A 10316-nucleotide genomic window follows, 5' to 3' on the forward strand; every position below is an offset into this window, starting at 1 on the left:
TGCGAACCGGGAATTTATTGATGCATTTATGATTATTGTTCAAGTTCTCAACATGTGAATGTGAATTTTTTTAGTTGTTGATGTCAGTCTGACATATCTTTTTTTTGAAGGTTGTTACTTACAACAAAGAGCCCGAGGTCTGAGAAACAATACACATATGCTGTGGAAAGCTTATGTATGGTCGGAATATTTTGATTCATACTTACATTGTGCATGCCCAGGACAATGAGAAAGATATCGCACTTTCGAGAAAGCTAGAACAAATGGTGAAAAAGAGAGGATAATGCCAAACCATTTCGGGTTGATACCACATTACCACGACCACGACCACTTCCTGATGATTCAAATACTTTTTTCAAAATTGAAAACAAAAAAGACAGAAAAAATATATATATATCTAGAAATTATCGAAACAAGACACGATAAACGAAATAAAAGAGCTTACCACTTCCATATCCATGTTCCTCGTACTGCCTCCCATTTTCATCATCTCTTTTATGATACTTTGGATCTCCATCCTCTACTTCAATCATCTCTTAACAAAATCACCAGTTTCAAACGCTTCATTGCTTGCACCAGATTAAGCTTTGCGGTGATTGTGTACCCAATTTTTAAATACTGACTTTCTGATGCCAACCTCGCGGCAGAATTCTTCCACTGTGTCTCTGTCCTTCAGCATGACGCTCCATTCAAGTTTGTGTTTTTTTTTTTTTTTTTTTTTTTTTCAAATTTAAACATTCTGAGGCGTTGATATTCATTAAAACTCGAACGGCTTCGTTTCAACAAGGCACCGGCTTCCAAAGCTTCATTGCCAAGTGTTCCGTAAGCTTCACGGTTATTATATTCCCACTTTTTAAATACAGATTTACTCCGATCTCCCCGCAGAATACTTCTACCGACTCAATTCATGTTTGGCAACAACTTCCATTCATGTTTGTATATAACCTCCTCTGGCAGAATCAGGTTCAAAACCCCTGAAAATCGTGCATTCACGTGAAGAGGAGAGACTTCCGAGAAAGCTATAACAAATGGTGAAAAAGTATTCACGTATTATCAATTTTCTGGGTTTTAAACTAGAAGTAAAACTAATGAGTTTTTTTCCTTAATAATCACCGTTTAAGCAAACGATAATACATTTTTCACATAGTCCATAATTATATTAAGAAAAATCTCTTTATCTTCTTTCCGTAAGCTCAATATTACCAATTGTACGCTTATATAAGAATTGTTGAGGAGAAATTAATTGAAACTCTAATAAACAAATAAAAATTATTTTTATATTAATTAAAATCTGCTTTCTTAATTATACTATAGGGATTTAAACTAATCTTAATTCAACAAGCACTTGCAAGTGGAGGTTTATAGGGGATGTCTTTATAATTTATCCTTTATTTATTTATTTACCCATAAAAAATAAATAATGCATTAAAGATAATACGACTTTTGTTGTATATTAGATGTCCCTTTGAGAGTATAATTTTTAAGGAATGTGCAATTGTTATATTATTTTCTTAAAAATTATTAAGCTCTCATTTCAAGTTTAAATTTTTTAAAATTTTAACTGATATTTCATATTTCATGAAAAGAGGTTAAATATGTTTTTTAAACTCTTCAAGTGGACAAGTAAATTTCTTTAAAGGGGTGCAAAAAAAAAAAAAAAAAAAAAAAGTAAATTCACAGACATGAGGACCGCTTGGTAAAAAATGATCGACTGTAAATAATTGTAATTAAAAAAAATCAATCGCTACTTATATGAAACAAATTTTCTCTTTAATAAAAATCAATACGCTACTTATATGAAACACTAATTTTTCTCTTTAATAATTGTGAATAAAAAAATTAATAAGCAACTTATATGAAACACTATTTTTTCTCTTTAATAATTGTGATTAAAAAAATTAATACGCTACTAATAAAATGTTTTTTTTTTTTTTTTAAATCATGTGTATTCGTCTCACAATACACACATCATTCAAATCAGAAGTGTGATTTGAAAGTAAGATTTCAAAAATTTACATCTTGAATTCTTATTCACGCTGTTATGTCTTAGGAGCTTATGGAATCCTTTTGAGGAACACTAACCAATAAGAAAAATAAAATATAAGCATAATGTAGTTCGCTAGGCATTAGCTCAACTAGCTCGTCCTTGTTCATATAACATGAAGGTTCCTTGTGGTCTTAAAAAGAAATAAGAAATAAATAATTTAAATGTCTAGTGTTCCCCATTTTAGCGTGGAGGCACCTATAAAATGAAAATTAATTATATTAATTCCACAATGTACCACAATCAAATCATACATTCATATACACACAAATATATATATATATGTCATAGATGCCATACCATTTGGATAACTAAAACACTATTGCCATAACTATTAATTAACAATGTATGTTTTTAATGCGTCATTGAGACTCGAGTCGGGGAAGGACAATGTTGGCATGCACAATGTTGATATTTTAGAGTAGAAATTAATGAAAAATAAGTTAATTGATATAAAATAATCAAAGTGAAATTTATTAAAAACAAATGTAATACAACATTTTTGACATGCACAATGTTGATGATAAAGAGATATACTTATATCTTCACCATTCTGACTATTGATTTGAACTAATAACACATGATTACGTTATCTTTAATTGTCAAATAAAAAATAGTAAATATATATTCACTTATCAAATCATATGGTGGTTAATTATCAAATTTGATTTGGTAATTAAAAAAGGGTATGCTTATTTATTATTGATCCACATCACTGATCAGAATGGTGTACATCTTCACTGATCTAAGTATTGTCCTTAAAAATAAGTACAAGAAAATTGTGGTAATTTTTATTGGATAGAAAAACTAACCATGTGATTTTTTAATTTTTAATTTTTTCCTTTTTTGAGTGTCTCAAATGTAATTAACATTGTCAAATAAGTAAATAAACATTTTTGACATGCACACGTGCTACAACTAGTAATTTATAGAGATGTATATGCACAATGTGGTTTTTAATCGCGTTCATTTATTTTTAAAATTGGGGTAATCTCATATGAATACTACATTTTTGACATACACAACAACGATAGGATGAAAAATATAATTTCTAAGTTAATGAACGACATACACAATTAGTTACCAAAAAAAAATAGTAATAAAAATCAGAAGAAAATTAATTAGATATATTGAGAGAAGTGCAAAAATTAACTAGATACATTGTATTCAATTTCATGTTGTTGACAAATAGAACTAATTTTTTCTCTCTTCCCCCCTTTTGTTTTAAAAAGTCACTTAGTATTATATTGAATGGTTCTCCTGTTATCTCATAGTATACTAATGACATTTATGGGTTTATTTATCTACAAAAAATTAGAAATAAAAATTGTAATTGATAAAGAAGTACATATGAAAAATAGTATGAAAATGTATATACAAAATAAAAATAGTTTAAAATTTTAATAGTAGTATACAGGGGCGGAGCTAGGAATTTGTTTCAGGGGGGCGCCTTATTAAAAATGATAAATTATATTTTTTTCAAGTGAATAGTGATGCCGCTATGCAAGACAATAATGCAAAAAATAGAACATTAATAATGGTGGAATAATAGCATTTAATAATTTAAAAAATAATTATTTTTAAAAAATAAAAACATAAAATACACCTTAAGAGTCCTGTTAGCAACAAATTTAATTACCAAACTTTGAAAAGAAAAAAAAAAAAAAATAGTTTGAATAAGAGAATGCAACTTTTTTTTTTTTTTTTTTTAAGAGAATATAAAGAAGAAAAAGAAGAAGAAGAAGAAGAAGAGGAGGAGTAAGAATGAAAAGAAAGAAAAAATTAAAGATATTTTTAAAAAATAATTATTTTAGTGGGCAATTTTGTAAAATTTTATAAATTATAGGCCTATTTGTAATAAAAATTAATTGGCCCAAGGGCAAATAATTATTTAAGTGGGGCATTTTTCACTTTTTTATAAGTTATTGGCCTATGTGTAATAAAAATTAATGGCCATTTTTTAGAAAAAAATTATTTTAGGGGGAGCATTTTAAAAACTTTTATAAATTATAAGCCATTTTATAATTAAAACTAATGGGCCAGCATGGGCCCCCCGGGGCCGATGCTGGCTTTGCCTTTGGTGGTATAAATATAAATATACAGAAAAGATAAATCAAGAAAAAAAAGAAGAGAATAGAATAGAGTTCACTAGTTTAGACAGTGCATTAACTGGTGTGGTACAAAGGAGTTCATGGGAATATTAATCAAGACATCACTGCACCGGCTTAGTTGTCGCAAAGAACAGTAGGGACATAATGGTTTTGTCTTGTAAGAAGAATAGAAATTCATGGACAATTGTGTAATAATATAGAAAATGTGTGCTTTAATTTGTTGATTTTTACTTTGATGTGCTTGAAACAGGTTCGGATAGAAACAGCAAATGCTCAATGGATTCCTCATCAAGTCCACACTTAGGACACACCACCTCTGCCTCTAAACCATGAGCAATAAGAAGCTGACGAACTGGTAGAGCCCGCTGACAACACTTCCATAAAAAAATGTTGAATTTTGAGTTAAATTTTGCATTTCCAAATGCTATTTCAAAACAACCTATTAGAAGAAGAAACTGTAGAATCCTCCGGAGCTCGACCACGAAGTTCACGAACCATTCGCCGGAGATTAAAAGCCAAACGATATGCAGAGCGGACGGTAAAGTCCCCTGTTGGCTCGAGATCCCAGGCCAAGAACAGAAAAAGTAAAGTCATAAATACTGTTCATAAATACAAGTTGTCTTGAACGGAGTCGAGTCATAAATACTATTCAACAGGAAATTGAGGCTGCAGGACACGAGAGCAGTTCAATTGGCCAACTCGATCGGTTTGGGGTTCTTTTCTTTTTTCCTTGTTGCGAACCGGGAATTTATTGATGCATTTATGATTATTGTTCAAGTTCTCAACATGTGAATGTGAATTTTTTTAGTTGTTGATGTCAGTCTGACATATCTTTTTTTTGAAGGTTGTTACTTACAACAAAGAGCCCGAGGTCTGAGAAACAATACACATATGCTGTGGAAAGCTTATGTATGGTCGGAATATTTTGATTCATACTTACATTGTGCATGCCCAGGACAATGAGAAAGATATCGCACTTTCGAGAAAGCTAGAACAAATGGTGAAAAAGAGAGGATAATGCCAAACCATTTCGGGTTGATACCACATTACCACGACCACGACCACTTCCTGATGATTCAAATACTTTTTTCAAAATTGAAAACAAAAAAGACAGAAAAAATATATATATATCTAGAAATTATCGAAACAAGACACGATAAACGAAATAAAAGAGCTTACCACTTCCATATCCATGTTCCTCGTACTGCCTCCCATTTTCATCATCTCTTTTATGATACTTTGGATCTCCATCCTCTACTTCAATCATCTCTTAACAAAATCACCAGTTTCAAACGCTTCATTGCTTGCACCAGATTAAGCTTTGCGGTGATTGTGTACCCAATTTTTAAATACTGACTTTCTGATGGCAACCTCGCGGCAGAATTCTTCCACTGTGTCTCTGTCCTTCAGCATGACGCTCCATTCAAGTTTTTGTTTTTTTTTTTTTTTTCAAATTCAAACATTCTGTGGCGTTGATATTCATTAAAACTCGAACGGCTTCGTTTCAACAAGGCACCGGCTTCCAAAGCTTCATTGCCAAGTGTTCCGTAAGCTTCACGGTTATTATATTCCCACTTTTTAAATACAGATTTACTCCGATCTCCCTGCAGAATACTTCTACCGACTCAATTCATGTTTGGCAACAACTTCCATTCATGTTTGTATATAACCTCCTCTGGCAGAATCAGGTTCAAAACCCCTGAAAATCGTGCATTCACGTGAAGAGGAGAGACTTCCGAGAAAGCTATAACAAATGGTGAAAAAGTATTCACGTATTATCAATTTTCTGGGTTTTAAACTAGAAGTAAAACTAATGAGTTTTTTTCCTTAATAATCACCGTTAAGCAAACGATAATACATTTTTCATATAGTCCATAATTATACTAAGAAAAATCTCTTTATCTTCTTTCCGTAAGCTCAATATTACCAATTGTACGCTTATATAAGAATTGTTGAGGAGAAATTAATTGAAACTCTAATAAATAAATAAAAATTATTTTTATATTAATTAAAATCTGCTTTCTTAATTATACTATAGGGATTTAAACTAATCTTAATTCAACAAGCACTTGCAAGTGGAGGTTTATAGGGGATGTCTTTATAATTTATCCTTTATTTATTTATTTACCCATAAAAAATAAATAATGCATTAAAGATAATACGACTTTTGTTGTATATTAGATGTCCCTTTGAGAGTATAATTTTTAAGGACTGTGCAATTGTTATATTATTTTCTTAAAAAATTATTAAGCTCTCATTTCAAGTTTAAATTTTTTAAAATTTTAACTGATATTTCATATTTCATGAAAAGAGGTTAAATATGTTTTTTAAACTCTTCAAGTGGACAAGTAAATTTCTTTAAAGGGGTGCAAAAAAAAAAAAAAAAAAAAAGTAAATTCACAGACATGAGGACCGCTTGGTAAAAAATGATCGACTGTAAATAATTGTAATTAAAAAAAATCAATCGCTACTTATATGAAACAAATTTTCTCTTTAATAAAAATCAATACGCTACTTATATGAAACACTAATTTTTCTCTTTAATAATTGTGAATAAAAAAATTAATAAGCAACTTATATGAAACACTATTTTTTCTCTATAATAATTGTGATTAAAAAAATTAATACGCTACTAATAAAATGTTTTTTTTTTTTATTTTTTATTTTAGATCATGTGTATTCGTCTCATAATACACACATCATTCAAATCAGAAGTGTGATTTGAAAGTGAGATTTCAAAAATTTACATTTCGAATTCTTATTAACGCTGGTATGTCTTAGGAGCTTATGGAATCCTTTTGAGGAACACTAACCAATAAGAAAAATAAAATATAAACATAATGTAGTCCGCTAGGCATTAGCTCAACTAGCTCATCCTTGTTCATATAACATGAAGGTTCCTTGTGGTCTTAAAAAGAAATAAGAAATAAATAATTTAAATGTCTAGTGTTCCCCATTTTAGCGTTGAGGCACCTATAAAATGAAAATTAATTATATTAATTCCACAATGTACCACAATCAAATCATACATTCATATACACACAAATATATATATATAAAATATGAATGTCATAGATGCCATACCATTTGGATAACTAAAACATTACTGCCACAACTATTAATTAACAATGTATGTTTTTAATGCGTCATTGAGACTCGAGCCGGGGAAGGACAATGTTGGCATGCACAATGTTGATATTTTAGAGTAGAAATTAATGAAAAATAAGTTAATTGATATAAAATAATCAAAGTGAAATTTATTAAAAACAAATGTAATACAACATTTTTGATATGCACAATGTTGATGATAAAGAGATATACTTATATCTTCACCATTCTTACTATTAATTTGAACTAATAACACGTGAGTACGTTATCTTTAATTATCAAATAAAAAATAGTAAATATATATTCACTTATCAGATCATATGGTGGTTAATTATCAAATTTGATTTGGTAATTAAAAGAGGGTGTGCTCATTTATTATTGGTCCACATCACTGATCAGAATGGTGTACATCTTCACTAATTTAAGTATTGTCCTTAAAAATAAGTACAAGAAAATTGTGGTAATTTTTATTGGATAGAAAAACTAACCATGTGATTTTTTAATTTTTAATTTTTTCCTTTTTGAGTGTCTCAAATGTAATTAACATTGTCAAATAAGTAAATAGACATTTTTGACATGCACAAGTGCTACAACTAGTAATTTATAGAGATGTATATGCACAATGTGGTTTTTAATCGCGTTCATTTATTTTTAAAATTGGGGTAATCTCATATGAATACTACATTTTTGACATACACAACAACGATAGGATGAAAAATATAATTTCTAAGTTAATGAACGACATACACAATTAGTTACCAAAAAAAAATAGTAATAAAAATCAGAAGAAAATTAATTAGATATATTGAGAGAAGTGCAAAAATTAACTAGATACATTGTATTCAATTTCATGTTGTTGACAAATAGAACTAATTTTTTCTCTCTTCCCCCCTTTTGTTTTAAAAAGTCACTTAGTATTATATTGAATGGTTCTCCTGTTATCTCATAGTATACTAATGACATTTATGGGTTTATTTATCTACAAAAAATTAGAAATAAAAATTGTAATTGATAAAGAAGTACATATGAAAAATAGTATGAAAATGTATATACAAAATAAAAATAGTTTAAAATTTTAATAGTAGTATACAGGGGTGGAGCCAGGAATTTGTTTCACGGGGCTACCTTATTAAAAATGATAAATTATATTTTTTTCAAGTGAATAGTGATGCCGCGATGCACGACAATAATGCAAAAAATAGAACATTAATAATGGTGGAATAATAGCATTTAATAATTTTAAAAAAAAAAAACATAAAATACACCTTAAGAGTCCTGTTAGCAACAAATTTAATTACCAAACTTTGAAGAGAAAAAAAAAATAGTTTGAATAAAAGAATGCAACTTTTTTTTTTTTTAAGAGAATATAAAGAAGAAGAAGAAGAAGAAGAAGAAGAGGAGTAAGAATAAAAAGAAAGGAAAAATTAAAGATATTTTTAAAAAATAATTATTTTAGTGGGCAATTTTGTAAAATTTTATAAATTATAGGCCTATTTGTAATAAAAATTAATTGGCCCAATGGCAAATAATTATTTCAGTGGGGCATTTTTCACTTTTTTATAAGTTATTGGCCTATGTGTAATAAAAATTAATGGCCATTTTTTAGAAAAAAATTATTTTAGAGGGGGCATTTTGAAAACTTTTATAAATTATAGGCCATTTTGTAATTAAAACTAATAGGCTAGCATGGGCCCGGGGGGCATGGGCCCCCGGGGCCTATGCTCGCTTCGCCCTTGGTAGTATAAATATAAATATACAGAAAAGATAAATCAAGAAAAAAAAAAAGAATAGAAGAGAGTTCACTAGTTTAGACAATGCATTAACTGGTGTGGTACAAAGGAGTTCATGGGAATATTAATCAAGACATCACTGCACCGGCTTAGTTGTGCAAAGAACGGTAGGCACATAATGGTTTTGTCTTGTAAGAAGAATAGAAATACATGGACAATTGTGTAATAATATGGAAAATGTGTGCTTTAATTTGTTGATTTTTACTTTGATGTGCTTGAAACAGGTTCGGATAGATAAGGTGGTGCGATCAAGAAGAGGGCGAGTTGAGGTGTCAAAAAAATGTGCTTTAATTTGTTGATTTTTACGTTATGTTCTTGAAACAGGTCTCATCTAATGCTAAGACTGAAGACCATCAAACCCAGGTTTCAACATCATTACCAGCACTATTTTTAGTATTCAGCTCGAACGATTAAAAATCCCACAAAAATGGTTTTTAGGACAATACTTGCCCATATACGACCGAACAAACTTTATAAATTGACTCCAGAGGTGTTTATGGTAACACCCGAAACAGTTGCTGGATATATGTAAGTCATTTGAGCAATTTGATCTGCATTAGAAACCTAACTTCTTCCTCCAACAGGGCATACCATGGGAAGAAGTAACATAAGCTAAATTTGGGAGATCATTTTTAACAACACCATAAATGGGGAGATAGACCGATCGCTTATTAGTATCAAGAAATTCAATACAGCTTAAATCATGCACTCTAGGCAAAAAAAAAAAAAAAAAAAAAAAAAAAAAAATAAGATTCCTTCATTTTCCTTTACCAATAAGAATTTTTTTTAAAACCATAATTCATAAATTTTGAACCATTTTGACCAAAAAAACCAAGCCAAACCAAATTGTGAAAAACCGATTCAATTGGATACCACGGTTCATTTTTATTTTTATTTTTATTTGTTACAGAAGTATTGATACATAGAGAAAGAATTATTATATGGTTCGAAATCAATTACAATCTGTTACGCAAACATCGTTGGATCTCCACACATCAGAAGGGTGGGTTGGTGGTTGCAATTAACCACCACTTCCTTTCATTTAAACATTGGAAAGCTTTCTCCTAAGTTGCTTTGCATGGAATAGATATTGAGCGTGTCTATGCATCGGGTCCATTTGAATCATAAGTATTGTATAGTATAAGAATATATTGTGTATGTATAATTTAAATGAATCCGGTATACAATGCGTCGAGTGGATCCGATATCTATTGAGTATGCCCAACGTACCATGCACCAGGCTCACAACTTCTATTAACTTCA

The sequence above is a fragment of the Cornus florida genome, unplaced genomic scaffold (assembly GCF_030987335.1).
Source record: "Cornus florida cultivar Cherokee Brave unplaced genomic scaffold, ASM3098733v1 CherokeeBrave_3.0.0_Hap2_Chr04, whole genome shotgun sequence".
Lineage (NCBI taxonomy): Eukaryota > Viridiplantae > Streptophyta > Magnoliopsida > Cornales > Cornaceae > Cornus > Cornus florida.